Source organism: Mus musculus, chromosome 11, assembly GCF_000001635.26.
Source record: "Mus musculus strain C57BL/6J chromosome 11, GRCm38.p6 C57BL/6J".
Taxonomy (NCBI): Eukaryota; Metazoa; Chordata; class Mammalia; order Rodentia; family Muridae; genus Mus; species Mus musculus.
In genome coordinates, this window is record NC_000077.6 from 56,642,929 (window position 1) to 56,666,284 (window position 23,356).

The 23,356-nt window shown below is 41.0% G+C and overlaps 1 long non-coding RNA gene across 3 annotated transcripts in view; it reads right to left on the reverse strand.

Annotated features, from left to right (window-relative positions):
- Gm46261 overlaps window positions 1-22,356 on the reverse strand; it is a 40,897-nt gene extending 18,541 nt beyond the window's left edge. Inside the window, exons 1-5 of one of the 3 annotated variants that reach the window (XR_001780132.2) lie at window positions 22,117-22,356; window positions 21,771-22,007; window positions 16,555-16,901; window positions 5,154-5,280; window positions 4,603-4,897 (exon numbers count right to left, since the gene is read on the reverse strand). This is a non-coding gene — a long non-coding RNA (predicted gene, 46261). Of the gene's footprint in view, window positions 1-4,602; window positions 4,898-5,153; window positions 5,281-16,554; window positions 16,902-21,770 lie in introns of all 3 variants that reach the window. The other 2 variants (XR_001780131.2, XR_001780130.2) reach the window with 2 other exon arrangements.
- Between the last annotated feature and the right edge of the window lie 1,000 nt (window positions 22,357-23,356).

Below are 23,356 nucleotides of genomic sequence, written 5' to 3' on the forward strand. Positions count from 1 at the left end.
AAAGAGAAAGTGAATATTCTCAGGAGTCTGGTGGGCAAAGTTAACCTATGATAAACTGTCATTCTTATTCTCTGTAAGCCATTTCAGCTGAAGCCATTCAAAAAGATGCGATACTGTCAATCAAGCTCAGAACCTGTATAGGATTAGGAAGTTCATTGGCAATGGCTCAATGCTTTAAGATTATCATTGGATAATACACCGTAAAGAGGAGCATGCACATGTAAATGTGTGTATACATTAGCCTTGTGTCTGAGTCTGCATCTGTGTGTAAACACACGACTAAGTGGCATAAGTTGATCTAAATTTACATATGTTTGTATGCATTATTTATGCATACGTAGATATTCAATATACATATTTATAGATATGTATCTGTATGTGTGCATTCACTTTTGCTGATCTGTAAAAATAAACGTATTCTTCAAAATGCTGCACTACCCTGGGTGTAGCATAGTGGCAGAACACTTGAATAATATGCAGGAGCCTTGAGTTTTATCTCAGCCCTTAAAAAAATTAAAAGATGATACATTCTTACTCTTATTCTAACCCCTCAACTAAGTAGCAATCTAATCTACTCTATGAAGAGGGTGGTGAGGATACTAGTTTGTGAAGATTTCTCTCTCTTTACTCAGCCCTCTAAGTTCTCAAGAGCACCAATAACTCAACATTGCCTCTTATGATCAAAGTACCCATGCTAAGAGAAGTATTCTATGGATGGAAAAAAAAAAACCTATTTCCAATTAAATAAGTGGAAAGCAAGGGTCGAGAGATAATACAGGTCCTGGGAGCTATTTAGTGGGTAAAGCACTTCTATGCAAGTGTGAAGACTTACATTTGGATCCACAGAACCTATGTAAAGTTATATGTGGTAGTATGCATGTCTGTAATCCCATCACAAGTATGTTCTATAAGCCTAGCATTCCTACATCAAGATGGGATGTGAAGTCAGGAGAATCACTGGAATTTCACAGGCCAGCTAGCCTGGTGTAGGTCTTGTCTGGAATAAGAAACCCTGCCTCAAACAAGGTGGAGAGTCGGGACCAATTCCAAGTTTATCCTCTAACCTCCACATATGCACTAAGGCTCATATGGCTAGAGGAGGGAGTAGCAGGGAGGAGAGCGATGGAGTGAATGCATGCTAATTTTTCAGGGTCACAAAGACTGTGTATTATCTCAACACCCCTCAAACCCAAATCTCCTGCACACTCAGCTAGAATTTTTTTCCAGCTGAGGATTTTCTGGGGGCACATCTCAAATTACCTGGTATCAGTGAACATAAATCTAAGAGGGTTCCGTGTGAAATCTTCATTCTTGAAGAAAGTTCTATTTGGCCTTGCCAGTCCCTAGGTGGAAGTCTGACAAATGTTGTGTTGAAAACAAATTATGCTCTATTGCACATGCATTAATTTTTTGGCTAATATTTCAGTTTACTATATTGAAAAGCCCTTTGGAGTCATCCCAGTCTGCAAGAGCACAGTTTATTGCTCAAATATTTGAGTTCCAATTTCAAGGCCCGTCAATCTATCAGGACTCATAGATTGGCTTAACCTGCTTTTCTCTGCTCCATGACAATACTGTTTAGTATCTGTTGAGCTGTACCTGACACAAGGAAATTTTATTTTATATTTAATCAAATAAATTGAAAGTTACTTAGACACCCCCATCCCTAAATTCACACAATGCTACAATCCCCAACCTCCCAAGCCCACCCCACACTTTTCTTTTCTAACTCTGCTGAGTCTGTTATCAAAGCAATTACAAAGTTTATCTATACTGGGAAGCTGTCAGTATAGTGTGAATCTCAGACTTTGAAGAAGGGATTAAAACAGAGTTTCTTTCCTCACCAGGGAGCCAGTCCAGAGGGGGGGGGGAACCCTTAGATCTGCAGGGAACATGGTTCTCTGCTCATTCCTTTTATGCAGAAGTGCTATTTACAAATAAACACATTGCACATCACCACCCTCACCCCCTTATCCTGTCCAGTAATTTTCTACATCTTTTCTCTCAGGCTATGAAAGCAGGAAATGAGAAAGGACTATACTAAAATTTGAGACATCCTAAACTCTGCAGTTGTGTGCCTGAGAAGAAAGAAACTCTCAGTAAGTTAGGCTTCCAAATAATTCTTGGGATCACTCCTTTCTTTCTTCCAGCTTTGCAGTCCTTTTTCTTCTGACTGTTACTGACTCAATAATTTCAGTCATAGAGATGGAAGCACCAAAGCATGCTCTTATAGATTTGGGCAACCCTGAAGTGTTTTTCACTGTGTTAAGTTGAAATATTAGCCAAGAAACTTAATGCATGTGTAATACGGTATAGTTTGTTTTTAACACAGCATTTGTCAAACTTCACCTGGGGACCTAGAAAACCAAACATAACTTTCCAACCTCCCCTTTGAGTTTGAAGAGTCTGCCTGTTTGAGTCCATTTACTAGCCAGCATGAGTAGAAGGAGTAGCCCATTCCTTACTCGGTAAGGATTTTTTTTTTATTAGATATTTTCTTTATATACATTTCAAATGCTATCCCGGAATTTCCCTATACCCTCCCTCTGCCCTGTTCCCCTACCCACCCACTCCCACTTCTTGGCCCTGGCATTCCCCTGTACTGGGGCATATAAAGTTTGCAATACCAAGGGGCCTCTCTTCCCAGTGATGGTCGACTAGGCCATCTTCTGTTACATATAGAGCTAGAGACACGAGGGGTACTGGTTAGTTCATATTGTTGTTCCACCTATAGGGTTGCAGACCCCTTCAGCTCCTTGGGTACTTTCTCTAGCTCCTCCATTGGGGGCCCTGTGTTCCATCCTATAGATGACTGTGAGCATCCACTTCTGTATTTGCCAGGCACTAGCATAGCCCCATACAAGACAGCTATACCAGGGTCCCTTCAGCAAAATCTTTCTGGCATATGCAATAGTGTCTGGGTTTGGTGGCTGATTATGGGATGGATCCCCAGGTGGGGTATTCTTTGGATAGTCCATCCTTTAGATTAGCCCAGAAACAGAACACCCAAGATACAATTTGCAAAACACAAGAAAATCAAGAAGAGGGAAGACCAATGGGTGGATACTTCATTCCTCCTTAGAATCGGTAAGGATTCTTACTTCATGATAGAACCCTCTATTTCTTCTGTAGCAATACAATCTTCTCTAAAGGGTCACATTGTCAGTGTTCTTTGCACGTAGAAATAACAAATTATTTGGAAATTAGCACAAACTCCTCAAAATGAAAGCAAGCATATAGTTCTATTTATTGTCACCATTACCAAATATGTGACAAAAGGCAACTTAAGAAAGGCAGGGCTTGCTGGGCGTGGTGGCACATGCCTTTAATCCCAGCACTTGGGAGGCAGAGGCAGGCAGATTTCTGAGTTCGAGGCCAGCCTGGTCTACAGAGTGAGTTCTAGAACAGCCAGGGCTACACAGAGAATCCTTGTCTCAAAAAAAAAAAAGAAAGAAAGAAAGAAAGAAAGAAAGAAAGAAAGAAAGAAAGAAAGAAAGAAAGAAAGAAAGAAAGAAAGAAAGACAGGGCTTGTCTCATGGTTTGAAGGATACAGTCTATAACTACAGGGAAGATGTGGAGGCAGAATTGTGAGGTGGCTGGTCACACTGCATCTACAGACCAAAAGCAGAGAGAGACACATGCTGACAATCAGCTCATTCTCTCCCTTTTTCTCTTTTTATTCAGTGCATGACCCCAGGCCACCCATGCTCAGGTGGGTCTTCCTCCTCAGGTTAGCCTCTCTGGAAACTCGCTCACAGACACACCACTCCTTAGAGATATGTCCCTGTTGTAAGATATTTGATCATACTGTGAACCCCAAGATTGTGTTATTTACGTGAAAGACCCATTTCTAGTGATGGTATGGCTCACCCTTAACACACCTATAATCCAAGAGCTTTTTGTTCATTGTAAACAGGGTTTAATATAGTCAACCATGGGTCAAAAACAAGCGACCAGTTGACAGGATGAAAACATAACAAAAACATTGAAATTGAGAAAAGTCAGGAGGATGGACAAAGAGACTCACAGGATGTAAAAGGGAGGGGCACTTAAGTCTAAGGGGGTTTTGAGATGGCATGGAGAAAGAGCACTTCCTTTGGGACATTGGCTATGAAGGATGGTCAACATGGTGCTTTCTCTGCCTCTCTGGGTTACCAGGCTTTCACCCCGGTTCTAGAGACTTCATTAGTAAAATTGAGTGATTGAGATTTTGTTTAAAATAATATGTCTCTCAGTTGATTCCAAGGCAGCCAAGTTAACAATTAACAGTCATACCAAGAAACAGTCAATTGTCATTCATGTCCATCTCTGACTTCTCAGCACTGTCAGGGAGATAGTGGATGGTGGAACCTTCTCAACTGCCTAATGCTTTTGAGGATGGAAGCTGGGAATGAAGGCAGCAGAGAAGACAGGAGTCTCAGTCCCTGAAGACTCTATAGAGCTCCTGCATCAGCTCCAGACAGCCCTCTCTCTACTCCATGTAACCCTCACACACTTCAATCATTGATTTTATAGCATATTCCTTAAGTACATGTACACATTTACAGCTTTAAAAGGCAAATCAGTCAGACTTGCCAACATTGCGGCTTCTTCCATCCTTACCTGCTGGCTATGGCTGGCACAGCTCAGACTGTTTCCACTACCATCTGTGCTGCAGCTTCCTTCACACATCCTTTCAGTCCTTCATACTTGTGCAGACATCTCCCTTCAGAGGCTTGCTTCTCTCATTGCCTGGTGGTATGGTGATCCTTCAGATACTACTTCCGTAGGACTTCATGAGCCTTTCCTAGCTTAAGGCTGTGACCACCATCTTGCCCATCCTCAATCCAGTGTGCCTCCAGCCTCCAGTTCTTACTCACTTGTTTTCCACCAGAGACCTTGATGGTCGTATAAGCTCCTGTTAAATAAAAACTACACGAATAAAATTTCCATGATTCCACTCAACAAAATTTCTGTTCCAGCCTGAGAGCCTGTCCACGGGAAAGTCTAGGGGTAGAAGGTCCAAACTGAAGCTACCCCTACAGTGGTAAACTACAAGTAAGCTTTTTCCCTTTAGAAAAATAAAGCTCTTTTCTGACCTGTCCTTGCATCCTCCACCCATTCAATTCTCAGTATACTCGGTTTGTTCTCTATTTTTTCATTAAGACACTCACCTGATTGGTGACTAGAGAGATAGTTCAATGGGTAAGAGCCTTGCTTTGCAAACACAATGCCTTGAGCTCAGATTCCCAGAATCCATACAGCAGTATTATGCAGCATGTGTTTGTCTTCAGAGTGCACCTAAAAGAGTGAGAAGGGAAGCAGATTTGGAGGAACCCCCAGGAGCTCATATCAACTAAGCTGGTAGAGTCAGCAATAATGAACAAAGAGACCTAGCTTCAAACAAGTTTGTTGGTAAGGACTGATACATGAGCTATTCCTTTGGCTTCCATATGTACTTGGCAACACAAACATGCCTGCACATGAGAGCACACACAAACACCCACACACAGGTATTGACCTGGTTGAAAATGAAACTTTTGAGAAGTTCCCTAGGCACCACCCTGCCTAGTAGCTCACTGGGTCCCAGCCCTTCAATGTGAATCAGCAAAAATTTTTTTTTTCAGAACCATGAGAATCATCACTTAAGTAGATTGTTTCCAGGGTCAGTGCACAGGCTTGGCCATTACATGATTATATGGCCTATCACAGTACCAGCGATCGTAATTTCAGCTTGGAGCAGGATATATGATTGACACCATGAAGCCTGTATTATATTTGCATAGGTAAGTGTCTTCATTAGTGTTTTACTGTTGTGAATGGACACCATGACCAAGGCAACTTTTATAAAGGACAACATTTAATTGGGGCTGGCTTACAGGTTCAGAGGTTCAGTTCACTATCACCAAGGCAGAAAACATGGCAGCATCCAGGCAGTCATGGAGGAGATGAGAGTTCTATATTTTCTTCCAAAGGAAGCCAGGAGCAAACTGTTCCCAGGCAACTAGGAATAGTCTTAAAACCCACAGTGACACACTTCTTCCAACAAGGTCATACCTCCTCCAACAAGGCCACACTTCCTAATGGTGCCCCTCCCTGGGCCAAGCATCTTCAAACCTCCACATTCCACTCCCTGGCCTCCATAGACTTGTTTAAACACATGAGTCTATGGGGACCATACCTAGACTTAGCATAAAATACATTTAATTCAGCTTCAGAAATCCCTGGTCTATAACAGTCTCAACCATGTTAAAAGTCCAAAGTTCAAAGTCTTTTCTGAGATTCATGCAATCTCTTAACTGTAATCTCATAACATCAAGTCAAAAAACAGATCACATACCTCCAACATCACAGGATATGCATTACCATTCCAAAATGACATAGTGAGGAAATCCTGGAAAAAGATAAGACTAAAATCCTGCCGGGCAAACTCCAAATTCTGCATCTCCATGTTTGATGTCCAAATTCCTTTCAGCTTTGTTGACTGCAACACAATTCTTTCTCTTGGGCTAGCTCCCCCTCCTGTTAGCAGCTTTCCTCCGCAGGTAGCCCATGGCTTAGGCAGCTCTAAGATCCTGGAATATCCAAGGCAACTTCAACTTTACAGCTTCTTGTTCCAGTGTCTGGAATCCCCATATTATCCTCTGGGCTGCTCCATAGTATTTGAGTCACATCTCCAGCTCTGCTCCTCTGTTGAACTCTAGGTTCTCCACTCCACTTTTGCTGCTTTTCCTGGCCATCCCATGGTACTTGGCATCTCTAATACACTGGAGTCTTTCATGGCAACTCAGCTTTACCAACAGTCTCTCATAGGCTCCCTCTATGATGCCAAGCCTCAACTTCTTTGCATGACCACTACAGTCCTAAGCCATCAACTGCAACTGAGGCCTGAGGTGACACTTTTACTGATGACCTTTTCTGGTCTCTCAAAGTGCCAAGCCTCAGTTCCTCTCCATTAATCCCTTCATACCTTTAAACAAGTACCACCTGGGTGACTCCTACACATTACCCAGTCTAGCTACTAACATGAGGTACAACCTTGGCTATCTCTGGAATAAAGATTCTTTGTGATCTCAGAAAACACTTCCCAGAAGGTTTCATCTCAGTGATGCTGGTTTCTTCATAATTCCAATTTCTTAGCTCCTTTTTTTAAAAATATTTTTTAACATTTTTTAATTTATTACGTATTTTCCTCAATTACATTTAGAATGCTATCCCAAAAGTCCCCCATACCCTCCCCCCCACTCCCCTACCCACCCATTCCCATTTTTTTGGCCCTGGCATTCCCCTGTACTGGGGCATATAAAGTTTGCGTGTCCAATGGGCCTCTCTTTCCAATGATGGTCGACTAGGCCATCTTTTGATACATATGCAGCTAGAGTCAAGAGCACCGGGGTACTGGTTAGTTCATAATGTTGTTGCACCTACAGGATTGCAGATCTCTTTAGCTCCTTGGATACTTTCTCTAGCTCCTCCATTGGGGGCCCTGTGCTCCATCCAATAACTGACTGTGAGCATCCACTTCTGTGTTTGCTAGGCCCCGGCATAGTCTCACAAGAGACAGCTATATCAGGGTCCTTTCAGCCAACGCTTGCTAGTGTATGCAATGGTGTCATCGTTTGAAGGCTAATTATGGGATGGATCCCTGGATATGGCGGTCTCTAGATGGTCCATCCTTTTTTCTCAGCTCCAAACTTTGTCTCTGTAACTCCTTCCATGGGTGATTGTTTCCAATTTCTTAGCTCCTCTTAACCTGCATCTATTGTTCTAGTAGTCACCTCTATTCTTGACTCTAAAGCCAGAGCCACATGTGTGAAGCTGCTGAGTTCTGCTGCTTGCTTGAGCTGGAACAAGGTCCTCTTATTCTATTACATCATCACCAGCTTTTCTGTTTTCCAGCTCCTTCACTGCCTAAGCTTGGCTGTTCTGGAACTTACTTTGTAGATTGACCTTGAACTCAGAGATTTGCAAGGCTCTCTCTCCTGAATGTTGGGATTAAAGGTTTGTACCACCATGTCCCAATTTAAGCTTTTCTTCACCTAGAACTTTCTCTGTCACAGGCTGGCCTTGAATTCAGAGATCGGCTTGCCTTTGTCTTCTGGTATTAAAAGTATGTACCATCACCCCTGAGCCTTAGCTTTTCATGGTCACTGTTCCTCGAGATCTGGACCACCAGCCTGTGTCTTCCAGCCTCGACAATCATATAAGTATGATCTCCATTTCTGAATTGTAATTCATTTCAGATTAAAAGTCCAAATGAAAACATTAACTAAGAAGTAATAACACCTTGATATAACTATTGCCTGTTCAACTGCAAAATCATAAAAAATAAGTTTAACTGGTTGGGATCTTACCTTGAGGTCACCACTCCCTTAATCTATTTATCTCCTTGAACATAGAATTCAGCTCCATTCTACTTCCTGGTGCCCCTTTAATACTTGAATCACATTTTGTATTTTTCCATTCCCTGCTTGTTCCTTTTCATTAAAACATTCTTTATAAGAGTGAATTTTAGTAACCACACAACAGAATTTATACCAGGCTGTTTTGAGACTTCCTTGGCAAAACAATTAATTTAAATCTCTTCACCTTGGCCTCAGGCAGATTCTTCAGACAATGGCAAAAAGCAGCCACATTCCTCACCAAAATATTACAAAAACAGTCTCTAGAAAACATATTAACTTTTTTCCCCACTGAACCCTCTTGGGCCATGTGTGCACAGTTCAAATCATCCTCAGCACCAATATCTTCCATATTCCTACTAGGATGATCAATTAAGCCCTGCTTAAAGCATTCCTGCTTCCCAAATCCAAAGACGCAAAATCCACATTTCTCCAAACAAAAGTATGGTCAGATACATCACAGCAATATCGCAGACCCTGGTACCAACTTCTGTCTTAGTTTAAGTTTTACTGCTATGAACAGACACCATGACCAAAACAACTCTTCACTTGATCTTAGCCAAAAGACCGATAAACAATAAGACAGCTCTTATATGGACAACATTTATTGTGGCTGGCTTACAGATTCAGATTTCAATCCATTATCATCAAGGCGGGAACATGAAAGTATTCATGCAGACTTGGTGCAGCAGGAGCTGAGTGTTCTACATCTTCATTTGAAGGCTGCTAGCAGAATACTGGCTTCCAGGCAGCTAGAAAGAGGATTCTAAAGCCCATGCCCACAGTGACAGAACTACTCCAAGGTCACACCTGCTCCAACAAAGCCACACCTCCAAATAGTGCCACTCCCTGGGCTAAACATACAAACCATCACTGAGTGTCTCTCAGGGTGTTAAAAGAGAGGATTAATTGAAGCAGGAAGATATATTGTGAATGTTGGTGGGTAGTATTATTCTCTGGGTTGGGGTCACAGAATGAATAGAAGAACAAAAAGGAGAAAGATAGATCAATTCCAGAATTCCCCTCTCTGCTTCCAGATCTATTAAGATGTTGAGAACCCTAGTCACAGGAATAGAGAGATGCCTCAGTGGTTAAGAGCACTGATTGATCTCCCAGAGGTCCTGAGTTCAAGTCCCAGAATCCATATAGTGGTTCACAGACATCTATAACAAGACCTTATGCCTTCTTCTGTCATGCAGGCATACATGCAAACAGAATATTAATATGTATAAATAATATTTTTTATAAAAAAGAATAAAAATGAACCCTAGTCACATACTTCCCCCACTGCCTTCTTCCAGGATGTCATTTTCTTATCCTTTATTTACTTAAACAATGAACCAAAACTACCCTTCTTTTTAATTTATCCTGCTAAGTCCTTTGTTATAGCAACAAGAAAAGTAAACAATACAGCTAACCTCATAATTTTATTTTATTTATTTAACTTTTAAAAGATTTATTAATGTGCATGTATGTGTATCCACAAGTATATGTGCGCATGTGTACTGTAATTGGAGAGGTCCAAAGAGGACATTGGGTCAACTGGACCAGGATTTACAGGAAATTATCAGACACTCAGTGGCTGGAAGGGAACTCAGGTCTTCTGCAAAAGCAGCAAGTGCCTGTACCAGCTGAACCATCTCTCCAGAACTCACCCTCACGACTTTAATAGTATAATACATATTTTGTTTGTTTCTACTTACCAACTTTATATATCTACTTGTCAATTGAGTTCATAAGAAAGGGGCTTATAATACTTCTTAATTGAAGATAACCAAATGCGCTGCGCAGCTGCAGGTGATTCTGTCCAGTGAGGTGAAACAGATGAGTGAGGTGACAAGAGGCCTGGCTACAAGGCACAGTATCTAATGAGCTGGCCAGGATGTTCATCTACATGGGATTATTATCGGTCCAAAGAAAACACTCTGGTCAGTAATTCTGACTGTCAAAAATATCCTGAAATGGGGAATAGCTACACCTAAAAGGTTGAATAGTATCTATAGAGGAAAATCTCTACTGCCTCCTGTCCCAATCAAATCTCCTGATAAAATTGCTCCCTGGAAGGGGCTAACAGTTGTATATTTGCTTCATGTGACAAGTGTCAAGTATGTATTATTCTACCTAAGGCTTTTCCTCTATAGATGTCAGCTCTCTGAATAAGCATCACATTTTATAAGCTAGATGATGCTGTATAGGTAATAGATTCCCCTAGAAAGGATAAAAAGAAACACTTGCAAGTAAAAGCAAATGACATCTTATTTATTCACCCCTAAGAAGAAGCACATTATCCTACCAATCCCAGACCTCAGGAATGGTGAGAGAAAATTTCTTATTAAAAAATAATATTAACCAGTGGACCAATACTGAATGAGAAAACAGACAATTGAAGAAAGGAGAGAAAGAGGCACATACATATACTAAACTAAAGGGGAGTCCTAGGGGCCCATTTTCTTGTTTTATATAAAGCCATTAATTTTGTTATCAGTTTCCATAAACAAGCTATATAAATAAACAATTATGGATTAATAAAGAGGCATTGATTGGAGTCTTGGGAATTTTCCAACATAGGATGCTGATGCTACCCAATCTGCCCACACAACACATGTCTTAGCTCCATTCTCAAGCAAGGTTCTCTCTGATCTATGAATACAGACTACAGAATTATAGGCATAAAGTCCACAGAACAGACTTGTCTTGGCAATCTACTTGTGATGCTCAATGGCTATGCAATTTCTAACCTCAGTTTCTTCCTTATAAAAATCTCTTGGGAGACCCTGCCTACTTGTTCTCGGCTAACCACCTGAACTGAACACTACGGCTAAGGTTAAATCTCTCCTGCAGAATGCTATACAGCTTTCTCCAATATTCATGTGGCTTTGTCAGCTGCACTAGATCTTAACTTTGTCATGCCCACAAGACTCCTCCAGGTGAAGCAATTACCAAGTTGATTATAGGAACTAGAACTACTGGAGCGAGTCAGTAATGAAAAGATTCATTGGGGTTTCTAGTTAAGTTGTGTGTGATTAGCTTGTCTGTAACAGTGAGCAGCTCTGTCTCCATGGGCACATTGCATCGGGCACAGAATAGTTTCATAATCCCAAGCTTGATCACCATTCAGGAAAGAGACATACGTTGGCATCATTAACATATGTTCACTTATTTTAATGGGGTATTAAATCTGATTTATACGATAACATTAAAGGAGAAAGATCATTTCAGAATTACACCTCTGTAAGAGCAGTTGACATTATCTTAACAGTGGGACTTGTGGAAGGATGAATACTAGTGTTCCTGATTCTGAAAAATCTCTGTTACACTGTGCCACCAGCAGAATAAACACATGAGCGTATGGGAGGCCATATTCACCTCTGCACATTTCTTTTCTCCAAGGAGTTTCCTATCACTTTTGGGTCGAACTCAGACGTTGGCAGAGAACAAAATTGTACACATTCCTCTGAACTGGAAGCATAGTTCTTAATTAAAATATTCACTTCCTTCTATTGCTAACACTATGGGATGATGTATAATCACTACTGATTATCTTACCACCATACAACTCATTAGCATGGGAATGGGGTATCCTTTTTTTTTTTTAACTAGAAATGTCTGCATGAACTATATCTTAGAATATCAAGCTCCTTAGATAATGTGTTCCCTTGTGTTAGTTCTTCCCCGGCTCTCATTTGTTGTCCTGCCTCATCCTTCCTAATTGTCATTTGTCCCTCTATTCTCATAACGAAACACCAATGGCCCTATGAGAATAAAAGCATGGAAGGAAAAATGGCAATGTGTGCAATGGCAGCTTTAGTCGACTAAAAAATGTGGGTGGGGTGACTTTTGGAGAAAGTTCATGAGCATTTTGGTAGAGCTTCCAGTGACTGTACCTGTATTGGCATGAATTGGTGAATGTTTAGGGATGTGTTCATGAGCTGTTGCTTAATCTCCAAGTTACCAATTCACCTTGAAGGATACAAATATAAGCCCTGACTTTGAAAATTTATCAGTAAACCTCTCATCCTTGTCAACAATTTTCACCAAAAGTGCTCAATAAACATATTAGCAGCATGAAGGGATGTGGTTACCTTACTGATATGGCTCCTCCTTCTTCACTGGTGTGTAACTATCACCTTGCTACAAGCTAGAGTGACCTGGGAAGGGAATCTCAAGTGAAAAATTATCTAGATCATTCTGGCCTGTGGTCATGTACATCAATATTGTATTTATTATTAATTAACACAGCCCATGGTGAGCAGCACTATTCCCTAGGCTGGCCCCTGAATGAAAGAAGGAAGCAAGCAGGCAACATGGGTGCATTTGTTTTTCTCCAATGTATGGATTGGACTATGATATAACTAGCTATTTGAGAACCTGTCTTTACTTCCCTGAAATAATTGACTGTAGCCTGAACTTAAGCTAAATAAACCCCTTTCTCTTTGAAGTTTATTTTAGTTGGGATATTGTGTCAAGTCAACAGAAATAAAACTAGCAAAGAGGGTGGCATTCCTCTCTGCCTTTATTTTGACAGCTTGAGGGTTAACAGTCTGAAAATGACTTCCCAAGGCTGTCCTAAAGTCCCAACAGAAAGAGCAAACCACTCTACCCCGTTAGGACATAGAATATTCAGAACTACTAGTTAGAAGCAAAAATCATCTGAGAAGTTGAGATCTGGCAGGAGAAATACCTCAAATAACAACAGTTCTATTGAAGTCTTCTCATGAACTGACCCAACAGGATCAAAATTTTATTTTCAGCCAAGGTATAGAACTCACACCAAAAATTAAGAAACCATTGTAAGAGCCATGCACATTTCAGTATAAGCTTCACTCAAGTGTTATTAGCATGATAAGAGCATCTCAAAATGTGGGGCAATTGTCCTGTATGAGAGATGGTTATTTCCTAGTGATTTCACAACCCTGGGAATTCATCATCATTTCTACTAACAGTGCTTCATCTCTCCAAAAGTAAAAGCAACCAGGCCCCCAGGTGCTTCTAAATAGACTGTATATTCACTTTCTACCTGAATAGAAGACACACACTCTCTTGTGGATGACCCATATGCATTAAACATAAGGCAGGAGGCTGATTCCCACTGATCTTGCTCATCTCCAATGCCACGTTGTGTTAGTTTGATTGGAATTCGTTTTCATTTGATCTTCCTCTCAATCTAATACCATCAGCAGTTTTCTATGAGAATCAACTCTAATATGTTCATTTCTCATCAAGAAAGATAATGGCCCTGCCAAAGAAATATATTCTTCAGTGAAGCAATGCTTTGTGGAAGCAAAGCCAGCTAGAATGGCATTTGTTTGTTTGTTTGTTTTCATAGATCTAAGTCACCCTTCCATATTCTTGGTAGAGATGACTCTGTCAATCAGGAAAGCCTCACATCTAAATCACTTATTTTGGAATTGCTACCTATGGCTTCCCTTCCGCCAATCACCTTAGTTGATAAATTTATTATTCAATGGCTGCTGGTCTCATCCACACTATAAACTGAAAATAACTCCTTAGAAATTGCAGGGAGCAAATTGTTATCAGCTCATAAAAGCCTAGCCCTCCTGGACAATATTTTAACCCTGAAATCTCTCAGACTGCCAAGGCAATGAAACAAAATTGATAACATTGCTCCTGTTTACAAGAAATTGAATCAAAGAGAAGCTGTGACAATATGGGCAGGCAGAGTGGGGTTGGTTTGTGGTGAGATACAGGTACTGACAATATGCAAATCTTCTGTGTGAGATTTGTCTGTAGTCATTTCTGCATTCTGCACATGTCTCCTTTACAGCTGTTTAAGTAGGAGTTCTCATTTGTGAGCTTGCACTGAAGCAGAGCCAAGTGCATGGAGCAGAGTCCAGAGACATTCAGGCCCCTGTCAGTGTGAGGCACATTGGCATGGCAAATGAAAGTTCCACTATTTTAGGAATCTTCAACAAATCCTTTTCCTATGGCTGTGACATCTCAATATTATAAAAGTGGGAAAAAGACAAACACATTTTTTTCAAGAGATTTCAGTGACATACTTGAGGGCAAAAGAATACCCTATCACCAAGCCTACCCCTAAGCAAAGAAGCATAAAGAGAGTATGCATGGCCCATTGCCTAACATGATCTAGTCTGTCCCCAATTCCTCTCATTATAATCATAATTCATATCCCATAATGCTCAGGGACTGGCACTCAGTTCTTTCTGGGAAATTTCTGCTATCTTATGACATACAGTCTCCTTTAATTAATATGAGAGAATGGTAGTCATTTCTGATCAGTCTAGACTTTACCAGGTTTTTACCATATTTAAATCTGACACCGTGCTGTAAAAGAAACAAAGAAGTGTAATTATATATCAGCTTCATAAAGTAGATAGATGATGATGATCATGAACATAGATAGATAGATAGATAGATAGATCACTAAATATCATTCCTGAAGGAAGACAGTCAGCAAGATAGTGAAAAGCAACTTCTAGAAAAACAAACACAGACAGATAGCAAAAGACAGGCCACTGAAGTCTGACAGAGGTCTCCTGTGAAGTGTAATTCTAACTAGCAAAACAGGATAAGAGGGGAGCTATGTAAAAGTTGACTTGTTTATTTGGAATCTAATAATTCTATCTGAATATTAGTCTCCTAATACTGACATTTAGTAGGAATCCATTGAGCTCTTAATCACAAGAAGAGTTTAAACCCCAAAGTAATGTTATGTGAACACAGCTTGCTCCCCCCCGCCCCCCAGGGATTTCTCCCAGATTTTGTCTGACTTGACGTCACCTTTGTCTCTCTCATGGTCCCATTTCAACCACATTCATGCTAGCTCAATGGTTCTCAACTAGGCCAGTGGTTCTCAACTAAGCCAATAGTTCTCAACTAAATGAATGCTTCTCAGCTAAGGCAATGGTTTTCAACTGAAGTCTACTTTGCTTTCACATCACCCCAAAGTCACCTGGGAATCTTACATATATAAAACGATGTTAATATATAAAATGATGTTGATATATAAAACGATGTTAAACAATGAACATTCTTTACTTTTTAAGTAAAGAAAAGTCAAGTAAAACAGTGTCCTCCCATTTCCCTTCTGAGTTTCCCTGACAACATGGTGGACCTGAGTCCTCTTTCCAGCTCTTGGATGAAACCTAAATATCTTCAGAGATCAGAACATCTAATCCTACAGAGCAAGGTGGCCTCTGGAATCAGAGGACCTCAGCACTAAACAAAGAAACAAACAAAAACCCCTGCACAGCTAGTATAGAGCCTGTATCGAGATGTAACTGTCTTCTAGGAAGTCTCAGATGTCTTCTGGGAAAACAGCTCCCTTCTTACTCATTCGGTGGTGAACTGCTCAGAGCCAGTTATTTTGACTCCCAAGAGAGTATCACACCACCTTTCCCATAAATATTTGATGGTATTTCGTTGACTCTGTAATCCTGCTTGCATGCAAACTGGCAGAAAATTTGGCAATAAGACAGTGTTCTTTCTAGACCTGTTGACATGAAAATGTTCCTCTAGTAACAGACATCTCTTCCCACCTTGCTTCAACCATTCTTATTTTTGCAAAGACAGAAGTTGTTACTAGTGGAAATCTTCCAGGTAAAGTCAGGGACAGTGCTAAACAGCCCACAAAAGCCAGAAAAACCTCCCACAGCAAATACTTAATTGACTAAAATATGTCAGTAGTATAATTAAAGAATCCAAATCTAGATCAACTTCATCCAAGACACCTCACAGGTCTATGTGGACCACTTCCCTTTTAAAATAGTGTGTATGTGTGTGTGTGTGGGTGTGGGGGTGCCTATGTGCATTAGTATGAGGGTGTACATGCGGAGGCCAATGGTTGATGTTGGATTTCTTCCTCCATTTCTTCCTACTTCATTTTGTATGGAAAATTTCTCCCTGAGCTTTAGGATCACTGATTTTCATTCCTGGCTGGTCAGTTCTCCACCTATACAATAACCATTCTAGATCATGGTCAGACCCTTGGGTGGTCTCTAAACTAGGTATCGGTTGAGTTGTCCATCTTCATCTCACACCATCGTCCTCCATTTATAAGTCCTATCACATGGTACTCCATTGTCCATATCACAAATGTGGCTATCCTGTTCTCCTTTGCCACCTCCTGCTCTTCCAGTCCCTCTTCTGGAAGTTTATTTCTACCATCTTAACATAGAGAACATATACTCACTATTTACATGGCAGCAGCAAAGTAGATCCTTGGGGAAACTTGGAAACAGGAGAAAGCTGTAAGGTGAATAGTTTCAACAATGAGAAATGTGTTCCTCGAATAACACACAGCCACAGGTGGGTTCTGGAGTCTGTGCAGGTGTTCAGCAATCCCATGAGGTTTCCTCTTGCTTTCTCTTTCTCATTCTCCCTTACATTAATGAGCTAGCCACGCAGGTGCAGGAACCACCAGGGCTCCAGGCTTACACATTCGGATCAGAGATGACTTTACACAGACATCTCCCAGATGCACCTTCTCAGAATGCTCAGCTTCTTGTGGCCAGCACTGATCACATGGTATTTCCCTTACTGCAAGGAAGCAAGAAAATGCATATATTTTTATTCTCTAAAACGAGCACTAGAGAAAAAGAAGAACATCACAAACACTGCAGTAGGTTTGGGATGTGCTCACTGGGTAGAGCACTTGCCCATCAAGCATGGAGCCCTGTTTCTCCCCCAAAACCACATAAACCCATTATGCTCTGTGGTCTTGCATGCCTGTAGCCCCAGCACTCAGGAGGTTGAGGGAAAAGGACCAGATTTTCAAAGTTGTCAGCTAGACAATAAGTTTTGAGACCAGGCCAGGCCTTAAAAACTACCAAACAAACAACAAACTTAAAAGTGAAACAAAATACTTTTGCAAGGTGGTGATAGTGTTTATTTTTCCAAAACATTTAAGTCAAAGGTGGTCACACATCTTCTGTAGGATTGGCTAGGTCAGTGTCTGCAACACTCCAGGCTTCTTAAAACTAGTCCTGTATATTATTCATAGCTGAATATTCTTGCCTCTTTTGAGGTGCATGACTAATAACCTCAATTCAAGAGGCCGTCTTAACTTCTATTAATTTGAAATATACTCTCCCTCCAGTCAATGATGAGGATATCCACACTTCAAAAGCCTCAAGTGAAATAGATTTACTAAGAGAAATAGATTTACTATGAGAGAATGTAAGCTACTCTTGCTAATGAAGCCAACTACAGCATCCTCCTCAGAGGCTGGACCTGCACTCAGGCGTTTACTTGAAGTATAACTGAATGTTTCTTTCCCCACTATAGAGTTAGTTACTGGTTGAAAAGCATTGATGGGGCTAACAAATCCATACATTTCCTATTTTTATCCTTTCCACTTTTGACCATTTCCCTACCCAGCTAGAATATCCTCCGAGTATATCCCCTCTACACCCACTAAACCACAAGAGAGGAGATGAGAGTGTTTCTATAAAAAATCAGGAACAAGATGAGCATACCTAAGCTCCCCACTCTTGTAGGCATAACGTTTGTGTGTACTGTGTAAAATTATCCTTGTGTTATTTACATGCTGGTTTCGCTGCCTTCGTATCTTGTTTCAATCCAGACACAGCATTGTAATGGTTATGTCTAAAATCTCCTGTCTCAAGTTTGTGTAAACAACTCTTAGCATTTATTCTCTGAGTTGTCAATAAATGCTGATCACCCAATGACTGGACAGAAGAGAGAATAGGGCAGAAATTCCACCAGTCAGGGGAAGGAGAAAAAAGAAGAGGAGTCCACGGTCTTTTCTCATTATAGTGCTTAAAAACCTTAGCTGGGGGTGGGGAGTGAGGGCAGAAGAGAACAAACTCTCTTTCAAAGCATCCTTATTTGGAGATGGCATTTTAGACTCTACAGGGACCACTGGAAAACTTAGCAATGGTAAACACTTTCAGCAGAGTGACAGGATTCAAAGTTAACACATAAAAATTAGCAGCCTTCTTATATATCAATAACAAGTCTATTGAAGAAGAAATAAAACAACATTCAAAATTGCCTCAAAAAATAACCCTTTAATAAATATAAGTTTATGATGATAAATCTGTGTGGAAAAAAAAAAACCTCATGGCCAAGACCTTGCAACACTTGCTTGATATGGGGACTATGATCACACCCTTGGGATGACTACTGATGATTATATCAGAGAAATAAACTTGCCACTGGATACTGGGTTTCTTTTAACTGATCTGTCCTGTATCTCAGGGGTCTCCAGCCTCAAGGAAATGCACAAGAAGGCTTCCCCCATTCCTCCTTCTACTATTAAGGAGTGATAAAGCAAACAGAGGGACCTCACTCTGTCTAGTAGACCCTGGAGAAAAAGGGAATTCTCCAGCTCCAGCAGCAGCAGCAGCAGCAGCAGCAGCAGCAGCAGGCACTCAGAGGGCAAGGCCAGCCTCCCAAGACCTCTCTGACTCTGCTCAGGCCCATTTATTCTACTTGAATATCAGCATTCCCAGGTCAAACTGTGTGTTTCTTTCATATCTTTCAACAGAAAATCCCAGGAATCTATTGAGAGAAACATCTAGTTGTTTTTTGTTGCCTTTCTCCCTCCCCAAATCCTTTATCAGCACAGTTATCCTGCCCTCAGCCACTTGTGAAATCCAATTCCATGTGGCAGAACCCATGGTACTGCTGGGTCTTTCTCAACAGCAATATGTTGAAGAAATGTACGTAACTGGAGAGGGTACACAGGTCACTCCATGGAAGAGGTGCTTCCACGCCAGAAGGGTCACACCTATTAAAATCACATTTTCACCTGCCTCAGGTTTTCAGAGCACTCTGTCCTCTCCTTCCCTCACTGTGACTTCAGCCACCCTGAAAAGCCATCCTCTTTGCTGTGAGAAGTGTTACCAGCCCTGGGCAAACATGAGCAAGAATAACCAGGTAAACAGAGCCAGGTGTGACTGAAAGGCAGCTTTCAAAACAGAACACCTTTCAGGAGAGAGGACGAGGGATGTAGAGATGTAGAGATGAGTTATAACTTGTTGCTTGACAGCTTAAATCAGGAATAAAGTTTGGATTTAAAGTGGCCACAGGGGCTGGAGGCTAGAGATTGGAAGGCATGTGATTTTTGAAATATTATAAAATTCATCCTTCCTTTTAAAAATCTAATTCTGAACAAAATTAATATCTCAGTTTTGATGGCTCTTTTATGAATGCTGGGTAAATAATTGTCAGTCAGAGTTTGGGGGCAGAGAGCACCTATTGGTTATTGAACAACATGGCAGATTAAGGTAAGCAATCCATGCGTCTATGTACAAATGAAGAGTTTATACAAGGGTCAGTCTGTGAAGTGTTTGCCACACAAGAGCAAGCACCTAAGTTTGATCTGGAGAAACCATGTGAAAAAGCCACATATGCAGGGGATTCATGCTGAGTATCCTAGTTTTAGGGAGGCAGAGACAGGAAGAGCTCTTAGGTTCACTGGCCAGCAATTCTCATCAGCAAGCTCTAGATTCCAGTGAGAGAGTCTGTCTCAAAACTCAATGTAGAACAATACTTAAGATTGGCTTCCACACAGTGCACACACTGAAGCACACTCAAATACATAAAATTATTAAAAGAGCTTACGTAAAAGGACACAGAATTGGTGAGCAAAGGCATCTCTATGAACATACATCATATAAAATACATCATATAAAATGTCAAAGATTTGAGGCTAGAGAGATAACTCCACAGCTAGAAGCACTGGCTTCTGGGGCAGAGTTCCATTTCTAGCACCCACATGGTGACCCACAATTCCTTCTAAACTCTAGTTCCAGGAGATCAGATGCCATCTTCTGGCTTCTGTAAGCACTGTACACACATGGTGCATATACAAAGATGTAGGCAAAAAATGCCAATACACATAAAATAAGATTTTAAAAAAGTGTTGAGAGTCCATGCAATAAACTTTATTGGCTTTTATTTCACATCTGAACAATATTTCAATATTTGAGGCCATGTGGAAGATTTTGATGCCTTCAATGTATGGGGTCCATCCTTGCATGTATGTATTGCCCACCCTAGATGCACTTGCTCCCCTACATAGATGCATGTGCTCCCTTCTCACCCTCTAGCTGTAAGTTCAGTAAAGGCTGAAGGGTCTCTGTGCTTCTTTATTCACATCAAGGATTCAGTTTAACTTTTTATCAGGGAAGAATGTCTTTCACAGTATTATCTGTGATACCGGCTTAAACTGAAAATCAGCATCGTTATTTGTGCCAAGTTTAAAGTTCTAATTAATTAGGAGACTCAATATGTACATCAATAAGATGACATTTTATATGAACATAAAACAATAAGAATTTCAAAGACAACACAACTTCCAGATGAGACAATGGAAAAATATCCAAAGCCAAAATGAGTGTCAATCCTATACGTTTTTTTATTCCTCCTAAACTAAATTAGACAAAAGAGATAGTCTGAAGAAACAGGAAATTCAGCAAGGATAAAACTTGGAAACAAGAGGTAGAAAGTGATCAGGCAGGGTTAGTGAGACCTTTCAGTGGCTCGGTGGGTAAAGGCAGTTCCCATCAAGTAGTGTGAGGACCAACTCCTCCAACAAGTACTCAGCATGGCACCTGAGCTCTCCCACAGCAAAATATTAAAATGTAATAAAATGAAACTTGTCATGCAGATTGAGGGCAGGTCCTTAAGAGGGGGATTTTGAGTTGTATCCTTGTCTGTGTCAGGTGGAGAAGACCTATTGGAACTTTGACCCCGTAACCCAACTATGTCTGGTGAAGCTTCTGTACTGGTCTCCAGGGTCCCAATTCTGCTTCTCTGCTCTCTTATTTTCTTTTCTAATACTGTGATAAACCACCCTGACCAAAGAGCCATAGGCTTGTTCTAGCTCACAGTTGCACAGGAATAGTCTATCATGGCAGGGACGGCAATAGACGCTGGAAGCTGGTGGATCACATTCTTCTGTACTCAGCAAGTAGAAGAAGAATGTCCAAGGGGTGGAAGGCCAAGATATGAAACCTCAAAAGTCACCTCGGTGACATATTTTCCTTGGCTATTCTACACCCTCTACTGGTTCTATAATCTTCTAAAAAACAGTGTCACAACCTGGGGACCAAATATTTCAACATGAGAGCTACATGGGGAATTTGCTATCCAAACCACAACAGTTGTGCTGACAAAAATCTAAGATTGGCATCATATCCAAGGATACTAAGCAAGGATATCACCTGAGCAGCCTGGAATGTAGAGATGGAAGAAGGCCATAGAATCAATACTCAATGACTACATGGCTCAGGCATGGGGAATGTGATAGATAAAACTGACATTTTCTTAATGAAATTTGGCCAGTCAGTGACTATGGTCTTTATGGCCGTCTCAAAGGATTAAAGATTTTAACATTAAGCTGCTACTTCAAGATGATAAAATTAGTTGGAGATATACCAAGGCGGCCATTGTGAGACATCAATCTGTACAATATCTTTGATCAGGGTTAGAAGTAAACAGACTGTTCATCACATGCTGACTGAGAACTGGGGCATGCTCTTGCAGAAGCAGAGGTTCATGTCTCCTCAGCACAGAAGGACACAGGAGGGTTCAGCTCCCTCAAACGCTCGACATCAGCTTACTGATCCCATTCTGCAGCACTTGAGAGAACATGGTGGAGGATGAGGCTTCCTTCTGGAAGGCAGAATTCATGTAATGAAGATATGAAGTAGAAACAGCTTGATGTAGTGAGAAAGGCAAACACAGTGGGCAACTATGAAGCATACCTGTGTTCTAACCTCACCTAGCCCTGGGCTCATCAGGGAGAGAGATCTGGATGGCCGATACTGGTTGTCAGCATGGGAAGATCTAGAGACACCTGGGAGACAAGCCTGTAGACATGAATTTCTCAGTGAATTACTAGTTTAGGTTAATTTGGGTGAGAAGACAAATGCTAAATGTGGGTGGCTCCACTCAACAGAATGGAATCCTGGGCTGGGTCAGAATGAGCAAATAGGCACTGAGCACCAGCACCAGAATTCTCTCTCTCTCTCTCTCTCTCTCTCTCTCTCTCTCTCTCTCTCTCTCTCTCTCTCTCTCTCTCTCTCTCTTCTTCCTGATAATGGATGTTGCTGCCCCAAACTTGTACTGCAGTGTTTTCAATAACATGATAGACTCCATCTGTGAGCCAAAAGAGATCTTTCCTTCTTTGATTACTTTTTTCAGGTGTTTTTGTCAAGGCAACGAGAAACGTTATTCAACACAGTAGAGAGGGAGTATCATGTAGGTCTGATGGTGACCCTAAATTATGAAGACTCTGATTATTTGACTGGAAGGGAGTCAGCATTGAGAATAACAGCATTATCTGCAATACCAGCAATGAACTGTAAAATTGCCAACAGTCCTGTGCAGCCAGCTCTTCTCAGGGAAGTTGCAGTAGACAGGCTTAGGTTCTCACAGTTCTGTGCTCTGAAGGGTTGGGAAGGATCAGAATGCCCTGCTCACCTGTGTCTAGCTTTGAGAGTACATACCACATGTAAGAAGGAAGGACCAGAATAGAAAATTCTATAGGGATCCTGGTGGGCTTTCTCCCAGAGGGAAGAGTCTTTGTAAGATGTGAATTGAATTGTCAAATTATGTTTTGTTCCCATGGGCTATGGATCAAGAAAACCTAGTTCTCTCAGTTAATAAGTTATCTACTAAAAACAGATTTAAATAAAAAAGAGATGCCAATCAATAGGGAAGACAATGAGAAGTCTATCAAAGAAGGTAGGGACATAACTACCCAAAGATGTGTGCTGGTGTGAATGAGAATGCTCCCATAGGCTCACATATTTGAATGTTTTGTTCCTAGTTGGTGGAACTGTTTGAGAAGGATTGTTAAAGGAAGTGTGTAACTAGAGGCAGTAGTTGATATTTCATAAGGTCCAAGTCATTCCAAGTCTCCACATTATGGTTGTCAATCAAGATGTCAGCTTTATGTCACTGCTCCAGCACTATGCCAGCCTGCCTGCTGGCCTACTGCCTTGCTGCCCATTATGATG